This window comes from Lissotriton helveticus, chromosome 1_1 (genome assembly GCF_964261635.1).
Source record: "Lissotriton helveticus chromosome 1_1, aLisHel1.1, whole genome shotgun sequence".
NCBI lineage: Eukaryota > Metazoa > Chordata > Amphibia > Caudata > Salamandridae > Lissotriton > Lissotriton helveticus.
The window spans coordinates 1363333770-1363358191 of record NC_136057.1 but is presented as its reverse complement, the minus strand read 5'-3'; the positions used below and the strand labels follow the sequence as shown (position 1 = coordinate 1363358191).

General features: G+C 45.2%; 1 long non-coding RNA gene across 1 annotated transcript in view; it reads left to right on the top strand.

Moving 5' to 3' along the window:
* The first annotated feature begins 10172 nt into the window (after window positions 1-10172).
* LOC144772969 (uncharacterized) overlaps window positions 10173-24422 on the top strand; it is a 99483-nt gene continuing 85233 nt past the window's right edge. Inside the window, exon 1 of the long non-coding RNA XR_013599887.1 lies at window positions 10173-10252. This is a non-coding gene — a long non-coding RNA (uncharacterized LOC144772969). The remainder of the gene's footprint in view (window positions 10253-24422) is intronic.

The following is a 24422-nucleotide window of genomic DNA, read 5'->3' as shown; positions in this document are numbered from 1 at the left end:
TTAAAATACCTTCACAGGGTGTATTACACTCACCATATGCTTTGGAAAATTAGTGCAATCCAGTCCCCGATCTATCTCCTCTGCCGCGGGGATGATGGGTCGTTTTTACACACGGTGTGGGGTTGCGTGGCAATTCAGCCGTTCTGGTCCTGTGTGTTGTCTTGTCTAGGTCGTGTCCTGGCGTGGGATATCCAGTTGGACCCCAGATTGGCGCTCTTACATAGCACGGAGGACATTGGGGGGAACCGATACAAGAGACACCTTTTATTTTTGGGCCTCATCTTAGCTAAGCGCGATATAGCGCAGCACTGGAAAGAGTCGTCCCCTCCCAGTGTCACTAACTGGAAAAAGCCACTGGACAGATGCATGTCTGCAGAGGTTGTAGTGTTTCAGGCGAGGGGGTGCCCACAGAAGCACGGGAAGAACTGGTCTCCGTGGGCCGATTACAGGGGTATAGAGTTACCTCCAGTTTCGCAGTCTTCTGATCGTGATCCCATTGAACAATTGGTGGAGGAACAAATTACCTGTCTAGTGCATTGATGGTAATGAAACGTGGCTGGGACCTTTCTTGACTCTATATGTAATGTTTTTCAAGTATGTATGGTGCGTTTTGGGGGTTTCATCTTTTTTGCCTCATGTTCTGCAGACTATTGGGGGTCTCTCCAATGTACCCAGAGACATTATCTAATGCACTTCCTTTGTATTTTCTTGTTGGACCTTGTCTATCTGGTACCCTGAAAATTCAATAAAATTTGTTGTTAAAAAAAATATTCAGATTGCTTGAGTAAGAGACATATGCAATGCCACGGTTTGGGGACTTGGAACTCAAAGATACTGGACGGGCTGTCAGTTTTGTTTTGTCCTTATGGAGACCCCAGCAGATGGTGCAAGTCACATAGATTGAATAGGGGGCTGATATGTCAACGCTTTACTGAATACAACTTGGCCTATTCTCACCCTTTTGAAAGAAAGTGAATGGGAGAGCCCCGACAAGCTTAGGGTACTAACAGGTGGATCAGAGCCAATGTTTGGGGAAAACTTTGTAAATTCACATTAATTAAGGCTCTTTGATTTTACCCTCAACACTTTTCTTTGAACTGCACAAGCATGTTACTTGTTACAGTCACACTAACACATCCTGTTTGGAATTTGCTGCATTGTTATTCGAAAGATTTTTTGAATTAATAGTACAATACGTTTTGGGGATATTTTGAAAAACAAATGATGAGCCTGGTGGTCAATATTTAATATCAATTATTCTGTGTGAGAAAGGATCAGTGCATGATTTCTCACATAGCACACAAATCTTGATGAAATAACTCCAGCAGAAACACGTGAATATACTGCCTGCAATCCATATCATTAGTAAAGGAAAAGGCGAGCTATTGTTCCTTTGTTGTGGTACTCATGTGCCCCCACTGGATGTGGTGCCCCTCTTCTTGTAGTGGATTGGCCTACAAGGTGTGCATGCCTCATGGTTTGAAGACCGTTGTGCTATCTCATCAGGTGGAGAATCACATGGCACTGGGGCCGGAGAATCCAGTGGCAGACCCATGTAATCTTCCATTGAGGGTTCTTTGTGATAAGTACCTTGTGTCATCCTGGTCATCAGTAGTTGTGAAATCTATGTGGGTATGTGCAACAGCAAAGCAGCAGGAGATACGACTTGTGCGACTGGTTTTGTCTGTTGAGGACTAGCAGTCACCCTTTATGTAGATTTACTTTTAGTGCCTTGCTATATATTTTTATCAGGAAATCCCCTGTAATGGTCTGCCATCATCAATCTTAAGTGTCTCACCAACACTACTGGGGCTTGAAATATATTTTGACTAGGATAAACCGGTCACATTGTAGGGTTTGTACTCAGTGTGATTACCAATGAGGTGGCGGTGACTCTTCACTAAAGGGTACAAAAAGCTTTGGCTGGTATGGCTCATCATGTGATTCATCATGCGGGATTCATGATACTCCTGATCATCAGCTTAGTCTTGGAATTTACCCCTTAATTGACCAGGGCAATATGTTAGATAAAAACACCACTCATCTTCAGACCAATCAAAATCCAGAAGCCTGGAGGGTGGATGTTCTGATATCTTGAAACTAGATGTATGATGTAGTACTACTTTTGTTGGAATGCCAGTCTCTGAAATAAATGTTTTTGGGGCTGTAAAAGGTTCTTCAGCCACATGCGAAGTCAGAGGTTGTTCAGTAGTTGAGAGAATCTTTGTCAACAGAGGTGTTGTCGAAGGGTGACTTGCCCGCAAACACATTGTTGATGTCAGTGTTGTAGATAGAAGTGTGGTTGACACGTGTATTGTCGAGGACGATATAATTGATTGGTGTCTTATCAACGGAGAAGGCAATGGACTTGTCAGGGAAGGTGTCGTTGACTGATGTCCTAACTATGGGTTCTTGACAGTAGGTGTCGTCAACACAGATTTTTCTTTGGTCGAGCATTTATGTTGCTTCCTTAACATCACTGCCGAAGACAGAGACAGCAAAAGGGTTGTCAACACCAGGTGTTTTCTGATTGTCGACAGCATAGTTGTCATTGTCATCGATATTTGTCCTTCATCAGTGCTAAGTTTTTCAATGAAGGTGAGAGATAAGATGAAGATAAAAACTGTATGTCTAGGCTCTGCAGATGAAGCATTTGAGCGAATATGTGGCTCTCTTGGTGAAGATGACTCTAATTGAAGCTTATGCTTCTTGTACTTCTGAGTTACCTAAGAATATTCAATGAGCTGCTTGGAATCCTTCATAGCTTGCTTTGAAGTAGATGGATCTTCATCTCTTGGAACTGTTTCAGAGCCAGCATTTTTATTTAGAGCAAGACGTCGTATGGGTTGTTTTAATGTCTTTGAAGATAATCTTCATTCTTCTTCTGAGACACCTTCCTCACTTGATTTTTTTTTTTACCACATGGTTTTATTGTTGACAGCCAAAACAGAGAGAATGCCTCACAGGGCACCCAAAGTACGCAAAGAAGATGACATATATGGATATCAACATTTTCAACAATGGCATGATAGCGGTCCTACAAAGAATAAATTGCGAAGAAAAATGGTAACAAAAAGACGAACAACTGCGCCACATTGCCTCTGTTTGACAAGTAGAGATGTCTCATATATATAGGGAGAGTTTTTGCCACCTGTAGCCACATCCAGCATGTGCAATACGCATATTCCAGTCCACTAGATTTTCCTCACTCGATTTTTGAAGCAACAACAGAAGCCTTGCCTCTCTATCCTTTAAGGGTTTTGAATTCTTAGTCTACAGACAAAAAGTGTTTTCAACAGCTTAGAAGGTATCTATGGATGAGGTTCACTCGAAGACTTAGAATGTCCCTACAGGCAATAAATGCCAAGTAAGGCTTAACCTTACTAACTGACAAGCAGCATCCTCAAAGAATTAGAATATGTCGAACAAGGTGTACCCTCAAAGACCTAGACTATGTCTGCGCACAATTGTGACATCATAGACCTAGACGATGTCTGTAGACAAGATATGCCCTCAAAGATTTAGACCATATCTGCAATCAAATGTTGCCCTCAGAAATGTATTCAAAGTCTACAGATAAACAATACTGTCACAGGCTGGGAGCTTAGTCTAGAGCTGAAAAGTGTCCTCACAAGCTGGGGCAGCAGATAAGAATGCCCTCACAGATAGGACTAAAGATGAGAAGAGCCATCACAAGCTGGGGGACTCTATACAGACAAGCAGAACCTTTTCAGGCTAGGACTACAGCAAGATGTTCCCATGCAGGCTGGCACTCTGGAATCGACAACAAGGCAAGCCCTCTCGGGTTGGTAATTTATGACTGTACACCAGAAGTTCCCACGCAGGCTGGGACCTTATATCTGTAGGTGAGGGGTGCTTCACAGAATGGGGCTGTATCTACTGAGTTAAAGTGCTGCAACAGGCTGCAAGTGTGTGTAAATACAAAAAGCACCCTTGGTGGCTGGGATTTTGTGTTTACAGAAAAGAAGTGTAATTACAGGCTGAGACATTATCTGAAAATACGATGCGCCTTCAAAGACTGGGCCTTGTGTCTACAGATATGATGTGTCCTCACTGCCAAAGTCTTTCTTCTTATAACCAGTGGCCGCATACCTTGGAACTTGGTGCTTACTGAAGAAAAGTGCCCTCACAGTCGGAGACTTTTGCGTCTGCAGACAAAAGTGCCTCATAAGTAGAGGCTTTCTCCACAGACAAAAAGTTCCATCACAGTCTGGGACTTTGTGTCTACAGACAGCAAGTGCCCTCGTTTGTCTACAGACAAGAAGTTCCATCACAGTCTGGGACTTTGTGTCTACAGACAAGAAGTGCCCTCGTTTGTCTACAGACAAGAAGTTCCATCACAGTCTGGGACTTTGTGTCTACAGACAAGAAGTGCCCTCGTTTGTCTACAGACAAGAAGTTCCATCACAATCTGGGACTTTGTGTCTAAAGACAAAAAGTGCCCTCGTTTGTCTACAGAAAAGAAGTTCCATCACAGTCTGGGACTTTGTGTCTACAGACGAGAAGTGCCCTCGTTTGTCTACAGACAAGAAGTTCCATCACAGTCTGGGACTTTGTGTCTACAGACAACAAGTGCCCTCCTTTGTCTACAGACAAGAAGTTCCATCACAGTCTGGGACTTTGTGTCTACAGACAAGAAGTGCCCTAGTTTGTCTACAGTCAAGAAGTTCCATCACAGTCTGGGACTTTGTGTCTACAGACAAGAAGTGCCCTCGTTTGTCTACAGACAAGAAGTTCCATCACAGTCTGGGACTTTGTGTCTACAGACAACAAGTGCCCTCGTTTGTCTACAGACAAGAAGTTCCATCACAGTCTGGGACTTTGTGTCTACAGACAAGAAGTGCCCTCGTTTGTCTACAGTCAAGAAGTTCCATCACAGTCTGGGACTTTGTGTCTACAGACAACAAGTGCCCTCGTTTGTCTACAGTCAAGAAGTGATCTCACGGGCTGAGACTGTCTACGGACAAAAAATGTCCTCACAGGCTGAGACTTTGTCTTCAGATCAAACGTACCTGCACATTCTAGACCTATGTGTCTACAGAAAAGAATAGTCCTAATTTGACTGCAGACAAGAAGTGCCCTCATAGGCGAGACTTTGTCTACTGACATGAAGTGCCGCAACAGCCTGAAACTATATGTCTAGAGCCAAAAAGAGCCCTCGCAGTCTGGGACTTTGTGTCTATAGACAACATGGGCCCTTATATGTCTACAGCTAAAAAGTTACATCTCAATCTGGGACTTTGAGCCTATAGACAGTAGTGTCCTCATCTGTCAACAGACAGAAGTCACCTCACAGTGAGCCACATTGTGTCTACAAGCAAGATGCGCCTTCACAGTCTGTTACTTTTGACTACAGCAATGAAGCGAGTCAAAGAATGCCACTTTTTCTACAAACATTGCCCTCAGTTTGGGGCATTGTGTCTACAGACAAAAAATGCCTTCATTTGTCAACAGACATGAAGGGCTCTCACATGCTAAGACTATGTCAACAGACATGAAAAGTCTTCACTGTCTGGGCTTTGTGTCTATAGACAAGATGCGACTGCATTTGCTCCGAGTTTGTCTACAGACTGAAGTGCCCTCACAGTCTGGCACTCTGTGTCTACAAACAAGACACTCCTTCATTTGCCTACAGACAAGAAGTGCCCTCACAGTCTGGGACATTGTGTCTACAGACAAGAAGTGCCATCACAGCTTCGGACGTAGGGCTAGATGTACGAAGAATAGTAATAGCAATTGCCAAATAGCGATTTTTTGTCAATCTCTATTTGGTCATCAATATTATTAATGTACAAAGGGGTTATTTGGCCTCTATTCTTGAAATACTGATTTGTAGTGTGTCGCAAAATACCCTGCCTTATGAATATTAATGAGGTAGGTTGCAATTTGTGGCCCACTACAATTCACTATCATCACAGGGATGGTGGACTGCTGTGGTCAGTAGACAGCCATGTCTGTGATTGCTTTTAAATAAAGCATTTTTTTTTTAATGCAGGCCGTTTTCCTTAACCAACCAAAAAAAGGGGTGGACATACTACTCTGATGTAAATTCCACAGGGGGATGGGGAGAAGGTGAGCAAGATGAGAGGCAAGGTGCTTGCTTTACTGTGTGCGATTAGAGACCGAATGTTTACTTTAGCCAACATCTATGCACCTACCAAGTGCCACTATTAATCAATAAAGCTAGCACTTGCAGACATTCTGCGGACCCCTTATAGAGCAGTCCTGACTGGAGGAGACTTCACCTTCGTCATGGATAATGAACAAGACAGATCAGGCCTAAGATTCGGAAAGGCTGCAGCCTTTACCAAGAAAGGGATAGCATGGCTTATTAAGGCTGGACTAGAGGGCATTTGGAAAAAGGAGCACCCCTCAAAAATAGATGTTATGTTATGTTATGTTATTTGGATTTTTTAAGCACGCAGCTGCCCCAGCCAAGGGGCGTCCCGGCGCTATATCTAGAACAGGTAACATAACTAATAACACAGAAAAAGTAGGGAGTGATTAATAGGACAAAGGAAAGAGATGAGTTTTAACAGCTTTTCTAAAAGCAAAAAGGTCATCCAGAGAGCGAATGTAGGCAGGGAGTGCGTTCCATAATTTAGAGGCTAAGACCGTAAATGATCTGCCACCCAATCTACATTTTTGGAAACGGGGGACAAGTGCCAAATTTTGGCCGGCAGAACGAAGTAAGATTATACTTACTTCTTGGATTCCCATAGAATATGTGCCCTCATAGATTATATTTTATGCATGACACTTAAACAGTATATCATTAGTAAGGTAGACATAATAGAGGCTAGGTCGTTGTCCGACCATGCCCCACTATCCATTAGTCTGCAATTCACAGGTGGCAGGGGCCCACCTGGGCCATAGTGGTTCCTAGATAGCAGAAGACAGTGGGACATACACAGGACAGGCATACAGGCCACATTCAATCAATACCTGGCAGATAACAACACGGGGGAGATCACTACAAGCACTTCATGGGATGCACTAAAGCAGTCATTCGTGGAGGACTGATAGCTCTTTCGGCCAATGAAAAAATAAACAGAAAAGCAAACAAATTAGGGAAAGAAATTAAGGAAACTTGAGGCAATACACAAACAGACTTGAGTTTTGAGTCTATAGCACCAATTGGGTGCTGTGCATGCCCCATCAAAGAAATTAGATTTGGAGAGGGAGGTTGTTCCCGTGTTTTATAGCCACGTGGGAAAAATCACGGCTGCTGTTTCTGCTTCTGATGATGTGAGGAGTTTGGGCAAGGTAATGGGAAGAAGAGTGTAGTTGTCTGGTGGGCTGGTAGAAATGTATTCTGTGGTTGAGTTATGCTGGACCGGTGTTGCGGAGGGATTTGTAGGAGTGAGTGAAGAGCTTGTACTGGCATTGCTTGTTAACAGGGGAGCAAGTGCAGCGCTTTGAGATCTGGTATTTTGTTGGTTCACCTCAGGAGGTCCAGGAAGGGCCTTGCTACTGCAATTTTTTTGATCTGGAGCCGATTTAGCAGCTGGGTGGTGGTCCCTACATAGAGGGTGTTGCCATAATCCAGGCGGCTGGTGATGAGGGCTAGGGGGATGGTGCTTCTTGTATTGTTGGGGTATTTGAAGATTTTTTTCAGCATGCGGAAGATGTGGAAACATGCGGAAAAGACAGCATTTACCTGTTTCCTCATTGAGAACTTGCTGTTGAGTATGATGCTTAGGTTTTTACTGTGTTCTGTGGGTATGGGAGGGGGCAGAGTTAGGTTGGCCACCAGGTGTCCAGGGGGAGAGGATGCTTCCGAAGATGAGAACCTCAGTTTTGCCAGTGTTGAGCTTAAGTTATTTGCTCATCATCCAACAGGCGATGTTGGTCATGCATTTGTGGAAGTTAGCTTTGGTATCGGTGTGGTCTGAAGATAGGGACATGATGAGCTGGGTGTCCTCTGCGTAGGATATGATGTTCATGTTGCGTGATCTGACCAGGGCGGCTGGTGGGGCCATGTAGGTGTTGAAAACCGTTGGGCTTAGAGAAGATCCTTGTGGGAGTCTGCATACGATGTCCTCAGGGGCCGAGGAGTATGGTGAGAAGTGGATGCTCTGAGCTCTTCCTGTGAGAAAGGAAGCAATCCACTTGAGGGCTTTCCCTTGGATACCCATCTGGGGGAGACTGTGTCGGAGGGTGTGGTGAGACACGGGTCGAAGGCTGCAAAGGTCAAGGAGGATAAGGGCCGCAGTCTCTCCCTTGTCCATGAGAGCTGTGATGTCATCTGTGGCTGCTAGAAGGTCTGTTTCAGTGCTGTGGTTGGTGCGGAATCCTGACTGAGAGGGGTCAAGCAGATTGATGGTTTCCAGATGGATGGTAAGTTGGGTGTTAATTGCTTCTTCCGATACTTTGGTAGGAAGGGGAGTAGGGAGATGGGTCTGTAGTTTTTTAGGTCTTCTGGGTCTGGAGGGTTTTTTTTTCAGGAGAAGTGTGACCTTCTCATGCTTCCAGGCTGGTGGGAAGCATGCGTAGGGGATGGAGGCGTGGAGGATGGTGGTGAGCTCTTTGCTGATGGGGTTGTCTACTTTCTTATATTCTTGGATCCTGACAAGGGAGAGCATTTAGAGTAGGAAAAGAAAGGGTTAGAAAGAGATTGTACAAGGTGGAAGAATTAGTGAATCAGAAAGGAAGAGGGGGAAGTGACAGTGTCAGAAACAGTAGAGGTGAGTGAGTGAAAGGAAGTGAATTAAGGGCACGCACATAAGGGTCCGTCAGAGAAAATATAGAACACAAGCGCAGGAACAAAGTGATAGTGAGACAATGGAAGGAAGAGCGAACTAGACAGAGAAAGATAATAGGAGTGGAACAGCAAAACAGTGGGACAGAGGTCAGAAAGTAGGGGGGAGAAATCTGGATTAAATGCAGAAATGGGACATGGACAGACACCCCAGGTGGTGCCTAGTCTCATTTTCGTTCTATTTGAACTGCAATGAGGCAATGAATCGCACCCCTTCCACCGCTGCTATGTACTGCATCATCCCTAAGACGTAACCTTTTCTTACCTTGGCTTCATACCCACTTATGGATTCCAGCTGCTGTGATGGCCAGTCCCTGACCTGCTCCGCTCGAAGGAGACTAGAGGACTTTGGTTTTGGAGATCATTTTTTGCCCATGAATCTTATGTGAAAATAACTCCCCCGTATCTAGAATAAGGGTAAATTGTGCTCTCTCCCTCCTGTTTCTGATCCGAGCACAGACACGAGAAGGCTGTCTATGCTGTTTGCCCTATACATGGAGCCATTGCCCCTGAAAGTGAGAACTAATGCATCTATTACAGGGGTGAAGATCGAAAGGGAGACACACATAACAGCTTATATACATATGATGTGATGATCACACTTACGGACCCCTTTCATTCTCTGCCCGATCTAGTGGAGGAGATACAACATTTAGGGTTTAGACTCAAACCTGCAGAAATCACAAATATTTAATCTGTAGGAAACACAGGAACAACAAAACATATTCCACTGCCAGTTTCCGATAGTATGGGCGAATCATTCTGTTTCATATCTAGGGCTACTTGTAGGGAGTGCCCTCTCAACAACAGCTACCATTAACAACCATTGCTGCCCTTGACAAATAAGACAAGATCTTTCCCTTGGGTCACAATATAAACTGTCTTGGTTGGGAAGAACTGCAATCCTAACAAGCATTGGCAAAGCCAATAGGTTCCGGTGCTACAAAATCCATTTGCTTTGTTAATATTTTTTAGAGTTTTTTAGGCTTTTTTTTTATAGACATGTTGCACAACACCGTGAGCGTTGGCCGTGTCATAGCTCTTTTTTTTATTTTAAAAATGTGCCTAGCAGAGCATGCTGCGGTGAAATGGTTAAGCAACACGAGTGCGGGATGGGGGAACAAAACGGGTAGGGGTAAAAACAGACAGGGATGGGATGAAAAATAATGGTGGGTGGGTGGGGAAAATGGACAGGAGGAAGTGGGGGTAAAACAAACGGCATGGATGGGGAGACCGTACAGTGCCAAGCACTTTTATAGAGTGCTTGGCCAAAACTAAAAAAAAGAAGTACTTTCAGAAGAGAGCTGTCAGTGGAAAAACACTAGCCGCAAACAGGAAGCTGTGCTAGGTCCATTTCATTTCATTTCATGCTCCATGGCATGGACAGAAGCCCAGAGCAGGTGAGCAGCCAGCAGGAGGCATGACCAGTAAGAAGCAAGAAAACGAGAGTGAAGTGTACGCCAACCAATGGTAAGTATTGGTAAGTTATGGGCAGACTCTAACCCCGTTTCAAAGCTTTTTTTGTAACAATAGTTTTTGCTTACTGCGCCTGCGCCCAGTAGAAAAAACATGAAAATGAACACCCTCCCCAAAATCTAGGGCTGGACATCTACTACTGTTTTGTCACCTTTAGGGTTGCCGTAACTTTAGAAGAGTTGTATTTTGAATAGCAATGTGCTTACTCTTTTGTAAGTGGGTGTTTGTGTGTGTTTTTTCCTCCCTACACCTCTCCTTACTTTTCCCTAAACCCCATAGAAAAGACAGAAGAGGTGAAGGTGGAGATTTCCAGTTGTAGGTTTGTGTACTGCATTTTGTAGTATGTAAGTAGTACTAAAGCAGTACTACTTTACATACTACAAAATGCAGTTTGTGAATCAGCCTACGATGTTTAAACTATAGACAGCCACATTTTTGCAGATTAAACTACACTCACAAATAGGAAAGCCTTACTTTGAGGAAGTGAAACAAAATATTTATTTGCCAGATGTTTCCGTTTTCTGTGACCTTTTCTATATGTTCACTTTTTTGTTTCAAAGTTGCTTTTGCAACCATATTTCCTAATTACGAGCAGTTGGCCCAGAGTTATATTCACATCCGCCGCGAGGAAAATGTGGTTTGTTTCCCAATGTCTGCATTTGAAGAATATACCAGACCAACTGTTAGCCATAAGTGCTCCCCAATGTTTCATTGTTGCTGTTTTGCTGAACACTAAATGTCCATTCATGGCACTAGCCCGACCGACATGCATTATGTCGGAGGGAATACGGGTTGAATTGATTGGCACTGTCCTACTTGCAATAGGAAGACGGAAGTGATGTCACAGCTTTTCTTCCAAAGTACTGCACCATCAGCTCTGGCAAGTGAAAGAGAAGCTGTGCTGGTGCTTTGGCCATGCTCTGCAAGGGGTTGCATACACCCCCACTTCTTAGTCTGCTGAAAGCGATTAGAGGCACTCCACCTATCTCCCTCAGGACCGCCCCACCCAAGCTCCAATTCAGGAAAGAGTTGAAGACGCATCTGTTCAAACAACCCTACCACTGGCCTAACGAAATGTGAGGGGGCCTCCCTGCACGGTACTAAGGGGGGCCCCCTCCGGGCTCAATCAGGAGCTCTCCCGGCCAGAGTTCAGTGCCGAGGGGGCCCCTTGGAGCTAGGGGCCCCCCTGCACCGCATGGGCTGCGGGGGCCTGTGTTACGCCCCTGAACCCTACATCATGATGTTGTAACTGTCCACAAACCAGCTACCTTTTTAATACCTTGCTGATTCTATCCTCACCTTTGACCCCGTACAGCACTCCACTGCCTTTGGTGGTTTGATCTATAGTATACAAAAACCACATACATACCAGGCGTGCAGCGCCCTTAGGGATGAAAGGTCTTCAGACTCCACCCCGTCATGTGTCCCAGCATGGGCTGCTGCAACTCGAGCTGCTGTGTGCTCGGCTGGGCAGTGTCCGGAGTCTTATCTCCGACACACCTGAGTTTTTCACAGGTCTGTGAAAGACCATTTGCATATTTACATACCTGTGTAAACTGTTTAACAAGGCTTTGTTTTTTCTTGTTCCAGTACCCCCTGGTTCTATTCCTTACATTTGGATTTTCCTTCTACTGCCCTAGTGTGAGAATGCATTTCATGAAAAGAAATATAAAGTAGGGTTGTCAAAAGAAAAATACTAGCTAGTCGTTGTTTAAAGAGCCTGCAAGGATGTATGACATTACAGCGCATGCTTTTACATCGCATGCCTTTACAACGCGGTTTTTACAACGCAAACCTTTACAATGCATAGCGCTTGGGGTGCTGGATAGTGAATAGTTTAATTTACTATTCCAACTCCAGTCCCCGTGGACACTAGGGAAGGTGTTGGATAGTAAATTAAACTTATTCCCTATCCTAGAGCGCCCCCAGCGCAATGTGTTGTAATGGTTTGCGTTGTAAAAGTTGCGTCGTAAAGGCACTGCGTGGTAAAAGTTGCGTTGTAAAGGATGTTTCCCGCCTGCAAAGGCCTCGTTTTTACACTAAATAGGATTATAAATAAAATCATTTGTATTCATTTGTAATGTGACTTTTCTGTCTTTGATCCATTTAATTATCAGTCATGGATCATTCAGGCAGCCCGCGAACACAATTAAAAATGCTTTCTATTTATATTTGCTGTTCGAAGTATGCACAGATAAGTGCTGAAAATAGGCTTTAGGTGACTGCTTATTTTTGTAATGTATGGGACATCGATGTAATGAGCTGGCAACCCTAATCATAAAACTAGAAGTTTGTTACAGGATAAGCACAATATTTATTTCCTCCACCCGTGAGCCCTGAACAGGCCCGGACTGGGAACGCAACCCACCCTTCCCAGTGGAGTCAGAACGGCCGCGGCAGAGGTGTTGGGGGCTGGTAGGGGTGCGCGTGGAAAACACTGCAGCTGCTTTTGGTAAAGGGGATCGATATTGCAGCACTGCAGCAAAACTGGCCCCTGTACCAAAAACGGCACCCACCCTTCTGGCTCACCGAGAATGCCTGGTGCCCGCTACGGCCAGTACAGCCCTGTCCCTGAATAATGCCATAATAGCAATAGTTTAACTGATATCTGAAACCCTATGCCAGCAATCAATAACATGCTGAGATACTTCAAGGGTCTGGGAATGCACCTTACATTCAGACAACTCATTCTCGCCCTTCACTTTCAAACTCACCCTGCACTCACATCGATCACAATGTACTCACAATGACCACACAGCACTCATGCCAATCACCATGAACTCACACCGTTCTCCCTCCACTTACCCTGGGGTCACATGAGAACACCGCTCACTCTGTACTCACAGTGACCACTCTGCACTCACAACGCACTTGCGCTGTTCACCCTGTAACTCACTCTGCAGTAACATGAGCACACTACTCACCCTGCACTCATGGGAAACTTCACTCACCTGTCCCAGGTCACACTGCTCACTCTGCAATCTCACTCAAACAAGCCCATCACTAACCATACATTCATTCGTCCCACTCTGCACCTACATGCACACCCAAATTCATATGGTCATCTCACTCACCCTGCAGTCACTCCTCTCACCCTACTCTCACACTGTTGCATCGCTCACTGTGCAATCACATGGCACCCCTGTCACTCACAGAGCACAGACGGTTAATGTGCCTGCTATAAAGAACATGTACCATGCAGATCAGTAAACAATGGTAAGAACTTTAAAAATGTTTTAATGTTTTTCAGAGAGGGCCAATAGAGAGATGAGGTGCATTGTTTGCGAGTGGTAGTAAGGGAATTAATGGAAAAGTAGGAAATGGGGGAGGGGCACCAAAATGGATTGTTGCACCGTGCCCAACCGGTGCTAGGACCAGCCCAGGCTGGGAGTCTTAATGCCCCCCACCCACCCCCCAAAGTTCGGGTCTAGTTGTGCCTCTGATACATACATACATACTAACTCCTATAAGAGTGCGGCCTCCGTCTGTTACACCATTGAGCACAAAGCCCTGACCATGAGGCCTGCTGGAAGCTTTAGGCTCCTGCTGGTGACCACCGAGGGAACAGCTGCACTGCTGTGACTGTAGGCGATCTTCTCAGCCGAGAGTAATCATCTTATGGACATGATGGCATAGGACAACCCTATTTGAGTCCCTTAATTTCGCTGCTGTTACTTGGTATCATTAAAAGGGGACAGCAGCGTAAACCCCAAGCTACCCAGGGGCTTTTCCGCTTACCTAAACCTCTTTTTTAAATTGCATTGTATTGTAATTGCATTTATATAATGCTTACTACCCCTGACGAGGCGTCGCAGCGCTTTTTCGGCGAGCAGCACGCTACTCCGGGACCCATAGAGGATTAGTGTTGAATTAGTATAGTGAAACATGCAAGTACATTTTAAGTGGTGGATAGGTTAATCAGTTATTTAGATTTGGAATGATAGCAGAAGGATAGAGGAGGACAAAGGTTTGTATTTATATACAAACCTTTTGTACGCACGGTATTCAGGAAGCCTACAAAGGATTAGTGGTGAATTAATGTGGTGAAATATGAAGTAATTTCAGTGTGGATATTAGTCAGTTACTTGGAGTGAGAAGGATAGCAGAGGGATAAAAGGGGAAGAAAGATTTGCATTCATATAGCACTTGTTACCCCTGATGGATGTTGAATCGCTTTTTTGGCAAGTAGCACGCCACTCCGGAACCCATAAAGGATTACTGTTGAAAATTAGTATAGTAAAAAAAAATGAAGTAATTTTAGTAGTGGATATGTTATTCAGTTATTTGGGTAGTATATTAGTATAGTTTAATATGGGATTTGAGAAGTGAACATGTTAGTCTGTTAATTTCGATTGAAAAGGATAGTGGAGTGATAAAAGAGTGAAAGATTTTTTATATTTTTTTTAGGTCTTAGCAATAGGAGGAGGCTTTTGGATGAGTAAAAAGGAGTTTTAAAGGGGAGGACTCAGAGGAAAGAGTTTAGAAAGGCTTGTTTTAGGGGATCGGTATAGTAAAAGAGGTGTCAGATGATGCAAGGAGGGGTAGAGTAGGAGTGAGTCTAGAAAGGGTTATTTTGGCAATCATGGTTGTGGTATGGGGTTTGGGATAAATGAGAGAGTGGATGTAGAAGATATATTGAGCGAAGTATAGGCTGAGAAAGAGGGTAGTGCATTGGAAATGTTAAATTAGAAGAAAGTGATAAATATATAGATCTATAATTACATTGAAAGTATATAGATACGTTAAGGAGGTAAGTATATGTAGATTAAAGATATTGATAGAGGCACAGGATGAGAAATAGGGTAGTGCATTGGATATGCTTTTTCAGGAGAAAAGTAACAGACACACAGATCCAAGTCCATGGAAGGTACATAGATGCACAATGGAAGTATGCACATATAGACCAAAGATGATTTTTATTTATTTATTATTATTATTTTTTCTCTCAACAACATAATTATTTTACATGTTTTAACAAAGTGATACACAAAGATAGGTACATATCTATAGTGGAAAAAACAATGCTTGTATACAGAGGGATATGCTGTAAATTTCTGTTTGCGTATGGTGCTTATGTGGGGATGAGCCAATCTTGAGTAGTTTCCTGAAGATAAGGTGGTTGTCGGTGGACCTTATGTTGGGGGGTAAAGAGTTCCATAGTTTGGCTGCTTGAACAGAGAAGGATGTGCCAACCATGGTTTTTTTCTTGTATGGTGGGATTTTGAGGCGAGATGCTCCTTTAGAGCGGAGGTTCCTTTGTTGAATGTGTTTGGTGATTCTATTCCTGATGAAGAGTGGTTCCATTCCATGTATTGCTTTGGGGGTGATACAAAGCAGCTTGAACGTGGATCTTCTGGCAACCGGTAACCAATGCAGGGCTTTCAAGGCAGGGAAAGAGTAGTCTGGCAGCCGAGTTCTGAATCAGTTGTAGTCTTTTCATGGTCGTTAAAGGTGATCCGTGGTAGAGGCTATTGGCGTAATCGAGTTTGGACAGAACAAGGGAGATGTTAACTTGGACCTAGTGTGGGAATCCCAAATGAAGGAAAATTCGTTGCAGCGTTTTTTTATAGTAGCAAAGCTTGATCTTGCTAGTTTTTCCACCTGGGCATTCATCAACAGCTTGGAGTCCATGGTCATTCCGAGGTTTCTTACTTCCTTCGATACTTTAGGCAGTGATCCCAGTTCATCAGGCCATGCGGCAAGCGGGTTGTAATGTTTCGCCGCTCGAGAGAGACACTTGCCAGATAGTCAGCAGCACGCTACAGGAGTAGCTCACCAGTTCTGTTTTGCCTGGACCCTGGACCCTTGGGTGGAGTGACTGCTTCCTTGGAGGTTGGCCGCAGAGGAGGTGAGAGGCACGGCGAGCGGGACTGCGAGGACCAGCATTCCTGCAGAACACCGCCAGCTGGTTCCTCTTCCCGCCCGCGCCGCGCCCCCTCCCAGTGCCACGCCCCCCGCCTGAACGCTCTTTACCTCTCACGGCTCCCGCTTCGCGGTCGCCGCTCGAGAGAGACACTTGCCAGATAGTCAGCAGCACGCTACAGGAGTAGCTCACCAGTTCTGTTTTGCCTGGACCCTGGACCCTTGGGTGGAGTGACTGCTTCCTTGGAGGTTGGCCGCAGAGGAGGTGAGAGGCGCGGCGAGCGGGACTGCGAGGACCAGCATTCCTGCAGAACACCGCCAGCTGGTTCCTCTTCCCGCCCGCGCCGCGCCCCCTCCCAGTGCCACGCCCCCCTGCCATTTATAAGAGCTCCAGGTCCCGCGCATCGCGGGGCGGAGAACGGGGCGAAGACCGGGCAAAGAGCGGGCCGTTTTAGGCCGTTAGAGGCAGGTAGAGACTGGACTGGGCCACCCCATTTGATTTTACCACCCACCTTTTTACGTTCTCCTCCCAGGCATTTTATCTTGTGCCTACCATGGCAACCCGCGAGTTTAGAGACAGAGCGGCCAAATCCAAATTGAAAAATGGTAGCATGGATGATTTCATTACTAGGACCCACACTGCAATTGATCATGAAATAACTAAGATGCAACACAGGGTCTCTTTAGAACTTGAAGCTGCTAGAAGATTGTCAGTTGAGCTAACCGCTGCTAAAAAATCCTCCCTTGGGACTATTGCATGGGCCAAAACACCAGAGCGCTCGCTTGGTACTGCTCCCACTCTGATCGTCACAAATGCCGATATTCATCAACCGCAAGTGGACAGTATACCCATGCTACAGGGGGGATCTCCCCCAAAACCCACTCTTTCCCCACAATTCCACCCGGATGTAACTGCCGAGCAAAAGAAGGAAATCGAGCTGGGCTCACCCCCTAAAGCTACGATCAACTACGCTACGCTACCAAAAGGTGGCAACTTTTCAATACCACAAAATGGCCCATACAACCAAAGGAAGCGTAACCACACCTCGACATATGCAAGAAAAAAGGCCAAAATAGCTAAGGCCCAGCTACTAACTAAGGCACCTCCCCCTGCTTCGCTGCCAAAAACCAAGACCTTTCCCCTGGAAACGTGCCTAGTAAACACTCCCCCACATACAGTAGTCACCCAAGAAAATAATGATCTCACCATAGAAAGTGACACTGCTGGAACTCCGCTCTGTACTATTAAAGGAAAGGACGTTGAGTTTCTGACTGTTGTCTGGGAAACCCTCAAAAAACTTCTTTCCCCTCTAGAAGTGAGATTTACATTTATAGAAACACAGCTTCTGGAAATAGAAAAAAGCATTTTAAATCTAGCCACTATCACTATGCAGAATGCTAAACCAACATGTCCACACGGAACTCCGCCTTCCATAATACCACCTATCCCTGTGACCCAAGTTTCTGTGAACCCGCAGGTGCCTATGAAGGCTAAGTCCCTGGGAATAACTAATGATACTCTCCCTCCCCCCCCTGCTGTTACTTTTTCTGCCAGTCCTATTGTTACCCCCAAGGCCAAACCAATTCCTAAACCTCGAACCAAGGCAAATACTTATAATCCTCCGAATAGGGCAATGACGACCACTACCCAACCGGCGGCTGAAACTCTTCCGCCACCCCTATCAGTCATATCCGGCCAAAGGGCACCACCCTCGATAGATCAGCCCAATTCGAGGCAAAATGGCCAGAATGTTAACCATTCAACATCACAGAGAGCTAGTAGTACTAGCTACATACGCTCAAGGGGATATGTAGATCTCCCCCCTGAGGTCAGTTCCTATGTTGTAGTGCTCACTGGGGTAACTGAATTGACACACAACCAGCAGGAAAACTTTGCCTCCTTAAAGAACTGGTTCTACTTCAACAAACCAATACCCAACCACCTAAGGAGTAAAATCCTTATGGTCCGGAGGGTACCCTGGGTAGGCACCACACAAAAGTCCACTAGTGGCGACTGTGTGATTGTATCCTTCGAGGATCCAAACACTGCACACGCCATTTATTCCTGGACCAACCATAGCATAACTTCAACAATAATAGCCAGACCCCTCACCTTTTTCTATCCACCCCGTCTCCATTCATCCGAGGGGGGGAATTGGAGAAGGGTTCCGGAGAGGAATCACACATGGGGAGGGCAAAGTAACTTTTGGCCAAATGCATTTGGTGGCTGGAATGGGGCACTGATCTCTAACAGATACGGGTGTCTTGAGGAAGTGGATTGACTTCCACATCTGCCAACCATCGCACCTTCACCACCCACCCCAAAGAGCTCTCATTCTAATTCAATGGCTGATCTATCAATCCACATTGTATCAAACGCACACACGGGTGGCAAAACTCTTCTACCAACATCAAATCATCCAAAGGCTCACAAATTTAGAGCAGGGCCAGGTTGGCAAGACACCTGCACACCAAAGCCATTAAACACTGATCCCCACAGGAGGATTAAGGATTGCCCCCCAATATTACACAGCTCCAAACTAAATAGTGCCCCAGTGGTTGTCCTTCCACCTAATCAATATGGCAAATTCTCAGCACTTGTCAGTTCGCAGATATCAGACACCAATAATATACTAGAGGCTCCGGGTGTAATTTCCATTCTCTCCTGGAATGTGGCGGGGCTATCCAATAAAGTAGATACGCCTGATTGGGGGGATCTCATTGAGGGCTACGATGTATGTCTCGTACAAGAGACATGGGCAAGAGAAAAATACTCTCGGCAGGGTTTTGCTATCTTTGATACTGAAGCAAAATGGGGAGGAAAGGGGCGACCTTCAGGAGGGTTCTCGATCTGGGTTGGGTCCCACTTGGGATGTAGGGCCACACATCTGGAAACCAACTCTTGTGACTTCCAGTGTGTCTCCCTTGACTGGCCATGCGGAGGGAAGGTCACTTTGATTAACATATATTCAAGACCAGTGGGGGTTGCAGCGACCTCGGGACCAGTGGAGGACCTAGCTCAGTTCCTTGACACACATAATTTCTGCTCCCCTCTAATTGTAGGTGGAGATTTTAATCACCAATATGAACCCCTTCCTGACTACCTGGCGGGCATATCTAGTGAAGAGGACGAGTTGTGGAACATCCCCACCCTGACAGATCCAGTGACCAGGGTATGTTCCCCACTCGCAACTCAAATAATGTCCCTCACGCTTAGTCACTCGCTGAGGGCTTGCAATGGCCGGACTAAAGGCGACATCCCGCCTAAAAACACCTTTAATAGGCTGGGCTATGAGTCACGGATTGACTACGTAATGGTTTCAACTAGGGACTGGAGGAAAGTCAAAGACTTTCGAGTTATCCCCAGACTTGACAGTGACCACAACTTGCTCTCACTAAAATTTGAGATCGATGGCCGGCAAATAGACAAGGTCGACAACAATCCTGCATCACAGGCTGATCTTGTGTTATCCAGCAATAGGCGCAAAATTAAATGGGCCTAATTGCTGGAGAACCATAGTAACATTGAGAGACTCTATGCACTAGTCGTCCCCGCCCTGGAAAAAGTAGAGCGTTGTATGCACCACTCAGTCAGTGAATCTGAAATTAATCTTACAGGTAGTTTAGGGGTATCCACTCCCCCTCCATGCAAGCCGGCACAATTCTCTGAACTCGGTAATATTCACTCTGAACTATGCATTAATGTTGCAGAGGTGCTGAACCCAGTGGCCAGGCCTCACAAGCCCAAGCAGAGAAGAGCCACCTGGTTCAATGCCTCCTGTAGGGAAGCAAAATCCACATTATTGAAATCACTTAAAGCACGAGACAATTCAAACCTAATCAGGGAGAGACGTCTAGCTTATAAATCAGCCCTCCATGCTGCAAAAATAGACTGGGACGAGGGGAACTGGTCTAAAATAACAGCTGCCCTTGCAAGCCGAGACTCACGAACCTTCTGGCAGATCGTTAGGCACGGCTCGGCTGAACCGCTTGCAGCAGTTGAGGGCAATATAGCATCATCTGTATGGGAGGATCATTTCAAAAATTTATATGAACCATATAGCAGTGACCAGGTGACGAACGAACCTGCAGAAGTGCACCACTCTACTATCACTAGTGTAATTGGCATGGATGGTTTTAGCATAGAGGAAATTACTATGGCAATCACGTCCCTGCCTGTAGGCAAGGCGCCGGGCCTGGACAGGCTTCCAGGCGACCTCTATAAACATGAACCCAAAATCTGGGCTCCCTATCTCGGGGTGCTATTCAATTCCATTCTGAAAGGCATGCCAATTCCTCCGACCTGGCCGGGGGCTGAAATAGTACCAATCTTTAAAAAGGGGTCCCCTCTCCTCCCGGCCAATTACAGGCCTATAAGCTTGATCGATGTATCCCAAAAACTCTTTTCTAAGCTACTGCTAAACCGCTTACATGAGTGGATCAGGGATTTTAACATCCTGAGCCCCTTCCAAGCAGGCTTTAGGGAAAAGGTCTCCACCATTGACCAGGTCTTTCGCCTTGTCCTCATACATTGGAAAACGGTGCAGTTGGAGGGTGGCAGCCTCTACACTGTATTCGTGGACCTGAGGGCAGCGTTCGACCTGGTCCCCAGGAACAAGCTGTGGGAGGTCCTTGCTAAATTGGGGGTTCCGGAAGGCCTGCTGAAAATGATAATTCGCCTTCATAGCACCAACTTTGCCCAGGTCAGATGTGGTAGGATGGGTGCAATGTCCGAGAGGTTCCCCGTTGGCAGGGGGGTAAGGCAGGGTTGTGTGCTTGCACCAACCCTGTTCTGCCTCTATGTCAACGGGGTAATCTCCCATTTAGCGGGGGTATCCAACTCTGATGCCCCAAAACTAGCCGCTGAAAGGGTGCCAGCCATTATGTTTGCCGACGACACACTGTTACTATCTAAGTCGGCAACGGGCATTCAGCGCATCCTCAACGGCTTTGTGGACTTCTGCGAGGCCCATGGATTAGAAATCAACGCTATCAAAACGAAATTCATGGTCCTCAACCCCCCACAGAAATTTCATTTTAGCCCAAGCATTGCACACATAAGGCTCGAAAGAGTGAAAACCTTCGAATATCTGGGCATTGTGCTAAATGATAAACTTACTTGGAACACACACTTGGAGAAGGCAGTACTCAAATTGACCCAACACTCGGGGGCATTATGAAACTTTTGGCAAACAACAAATCCTCAATAAGGCCCATTGGCCCTCCAATACAGATATACAAATCTCAGGCTAAGGGGGCCGTTATTTATGGATCTGAACTTTGGGGTCACACCAATACATCAATGCTCTTGAAGGTGGAAAATAAATTCATCCGTAATCTTGTTGGGTTACCACCGAGCACTCCCCTCGTCCCCCTCAGGATGGACCTAGGCCTATGTCCGCTCGATGAGGATTTGGCCCTACGCCCACTGGCCTTCTGGCGTAGACTATGGACAACTCCGGAACTGGCCAGTTACCGAGAAGGACTTCAGGAGGTCCTTGCTATCCCAGGTGCTGGGAAAATTAAATGGCTTAATTCCATCAAACTTGAATTGGAGGCCTTGTGCCTTTCAACAATGTGGTCTGATCCTTTGAATACGTGCCATTTCCTCTCTAAAAAGGAACTAGTCAAGTCTTACCGTGACAGCAAACTGTCCTTGTTACTCAATCATCAAAAACACGGGACTCTGACAGTTTCCTTTTTGTCCTACAAGGCCAACTATAATATGGAACCAACTTTGGATAAAATTTACCCCTCCATATTGAGGAAACTATACCTGCAGTGGAGACATGGGTCTCTCCCCATTAGAACTCTTACATCCAAATGGAGTGATGATGCAAGCAGTACTTGTCCAGCTTGCAGTACTATGGATGAAACTGAACTCCACATCCTTTTTGTCTGTCCTGCCTACCGAGAGATCCGAAGGTACTGGATCGCTCCCCTATGCAGGAATCTGGGACTTGCGAAGTGGCTGGTCGCCTTCAGTGTCTTAAAAACTGATCTCTCGGGCCATATTGTGTTTGCTATGGCCAAGTACTTGGGCGCTCTTTGGTCTATTAGAAGGAAATGCCTCAAGGCTCTGACTTGATTTTCAGAATATTGGGACTTTGCTAAGAAATCCTTTTATAAATTTTATATTTTGCTGTACAAATCATTTTAAATGAACTAGTTTTTAATGTGTATGACAAACGTCTTTTATGGTAAAGTTTTACCGAAATAAAGATATTTCGAATCGAATCATTTCCAATCGCCACACGTGAGTATTTCTGTTTTTGAAGCATTCAATTTGAGATGGCTCCAGGTAATCCACTGATCCATGGCTCTGAGACAGCTGAAAATTGGTGATTTTCCAATGTCTTTGGGGCATTCCAGTTGAAGCAGTATTTGCGTGTCATCTGCATAGTTATAGCAAGTGAGGTGAAATGTATTGATCAATATTGGTAATGACTTCATATAGATGTTGAAAAGCAGGGGCGAGATGATAGAACCTTGAGGGACCCCTGCTTTTGTGGAGTATGGTTTGGACGAGAAAGGTGGGGTATGGATGACCTTAGTTCTATTTCGAAGGTAGGACGCTATCCAGTCTAAAGCAGTTCCCTCTATGCCGGTTTCATAGAGTCTTTGTTTCAGAGGTCCAAGAGGAGTAGCGCAGCATCCCCGTTGTGGTCAACTGTATTCTTCAGGTCATCCCAGATGGCAAGGAGGGCAGATTCAGTGCATCTTCCCAAACGGAACCCTGTTTGGAAGTCTGAAAGTACGTCATTCTCTTCAATGAATTGTGACATCTGGGCAAACCTGTTCTTTCTATCCGTGTGCCCAGGAACGGTCCATTTGTAATGGGTCTGTAGTTGTCAGGGTTCAGCGGGTCCAAGTTTGTTTTCTTCAGTAAAGGTCGTATGTATGACTTTCTGAGTTCTTCTGGAAATATTCCAGTAGTTAAGGAATCATTGATGATTCTTCTTACTGGAGTGGCAGCAGAGGTTGTTTAAAGAATTGTCTTGAAAGTTTGTGGCAGACAGGGGTCAGAAGGGCTGCCATCAGGCCTGCTTGCTTTGACCAGGTCCATCAATTCATCGTGTGAGATGTGTTGGAAGGAACAGAGAGGCTTGATTAGAGCATTCTTGGATTGTTGTTTTGTACAAGGGTTAGTGCTGGTGCTTTGTTTCTGTTTTTAGTACGATTCAAATGTGTCTGCTTTGTCCGTGTAATGAATTGCCAATTTGTCTGTGAAATCTTGAGTAACCGGATGAGTTCCTTCTAGGCAATTTAGTTTGCGAAATTCATTGAGTATTTTATAGAATTCTTTATTTGCACATGTAGCGTTTTGAATTCTGTCTGAATAGTACCTTTTCTTAGCTTTTTTGATAGCCGAATTGTATAATCTGTTAATTTTCTGTAGGTGATGTTTGTCTTGTTTGGCGTTTGTTTTGAGCCAGGTACATTGCAGCTTTCTAATTTGTTGTTTTATGTCTTTTATTTCTGTTTCTCCAAGGCACTTTTTTTCTTTTGTTCTGTTGTGTGGTTTTGATTTGGATCAGGATGTCAAAAGCTTCCTGTAGCCACTAATGTAGATTTTGAATAGTATTTATGCTTTCCAGATTTGTATTGGATGTTAGTTGTGTTTCCAAGTGTTCCAAATTGAGTTTGTTCCACGGCCGATAGGTGGATGGGTGTAAGGTAGTTTTAGGTGAGTTGCTTGGCGTTTTATTATGTTGGAAGGCAAGCAAGTGGCGGTCTGACCATGTGACTGGAGTTATAGTTTGAACGGTAACTAGGTCTGTATTAGCAAAAATGACATCTAGGATATGTCCAGCGCTGTGTGTCGAATTGTGGACAATCTAATGCAGGTTCAATGCATCTAGGCCGGTGATTATAGTTTTTGGATGGGTCATATTGGGTTTATCAAACAAAATGTTACGGTCACCCAGAACGCATAGGTTGGAGTGTATTGTTATCAGGTTTGAAATTGTGTCCAGAAGTGCGTCTGGGAATGTTGCCTTGCTAGGTGGAGGTCTGTAAAGGAGCAGAAAGTTACAGGAGGAAGACCGTGTAGGATTGTTCTCCTGTTAATAGCTCTTAGGAGCAGGAGTGAGTGAGTGATGATTAACATCTGTCGTGGAGGAGAAAAAGTGGACTCTGGGAGAAGGGCACTGTGAAAGTAGTACAGAACTTGCAGGGAAAAACACACCGTAAAAGAACACCAACCATTGGGAAATTATTATTCAAGCAGACTGAATGTACTGGGCACATCAGAGTGATGTTTGAAAGCCTAGTGCAGTTCACCCCTAATTCTGACTGCAGT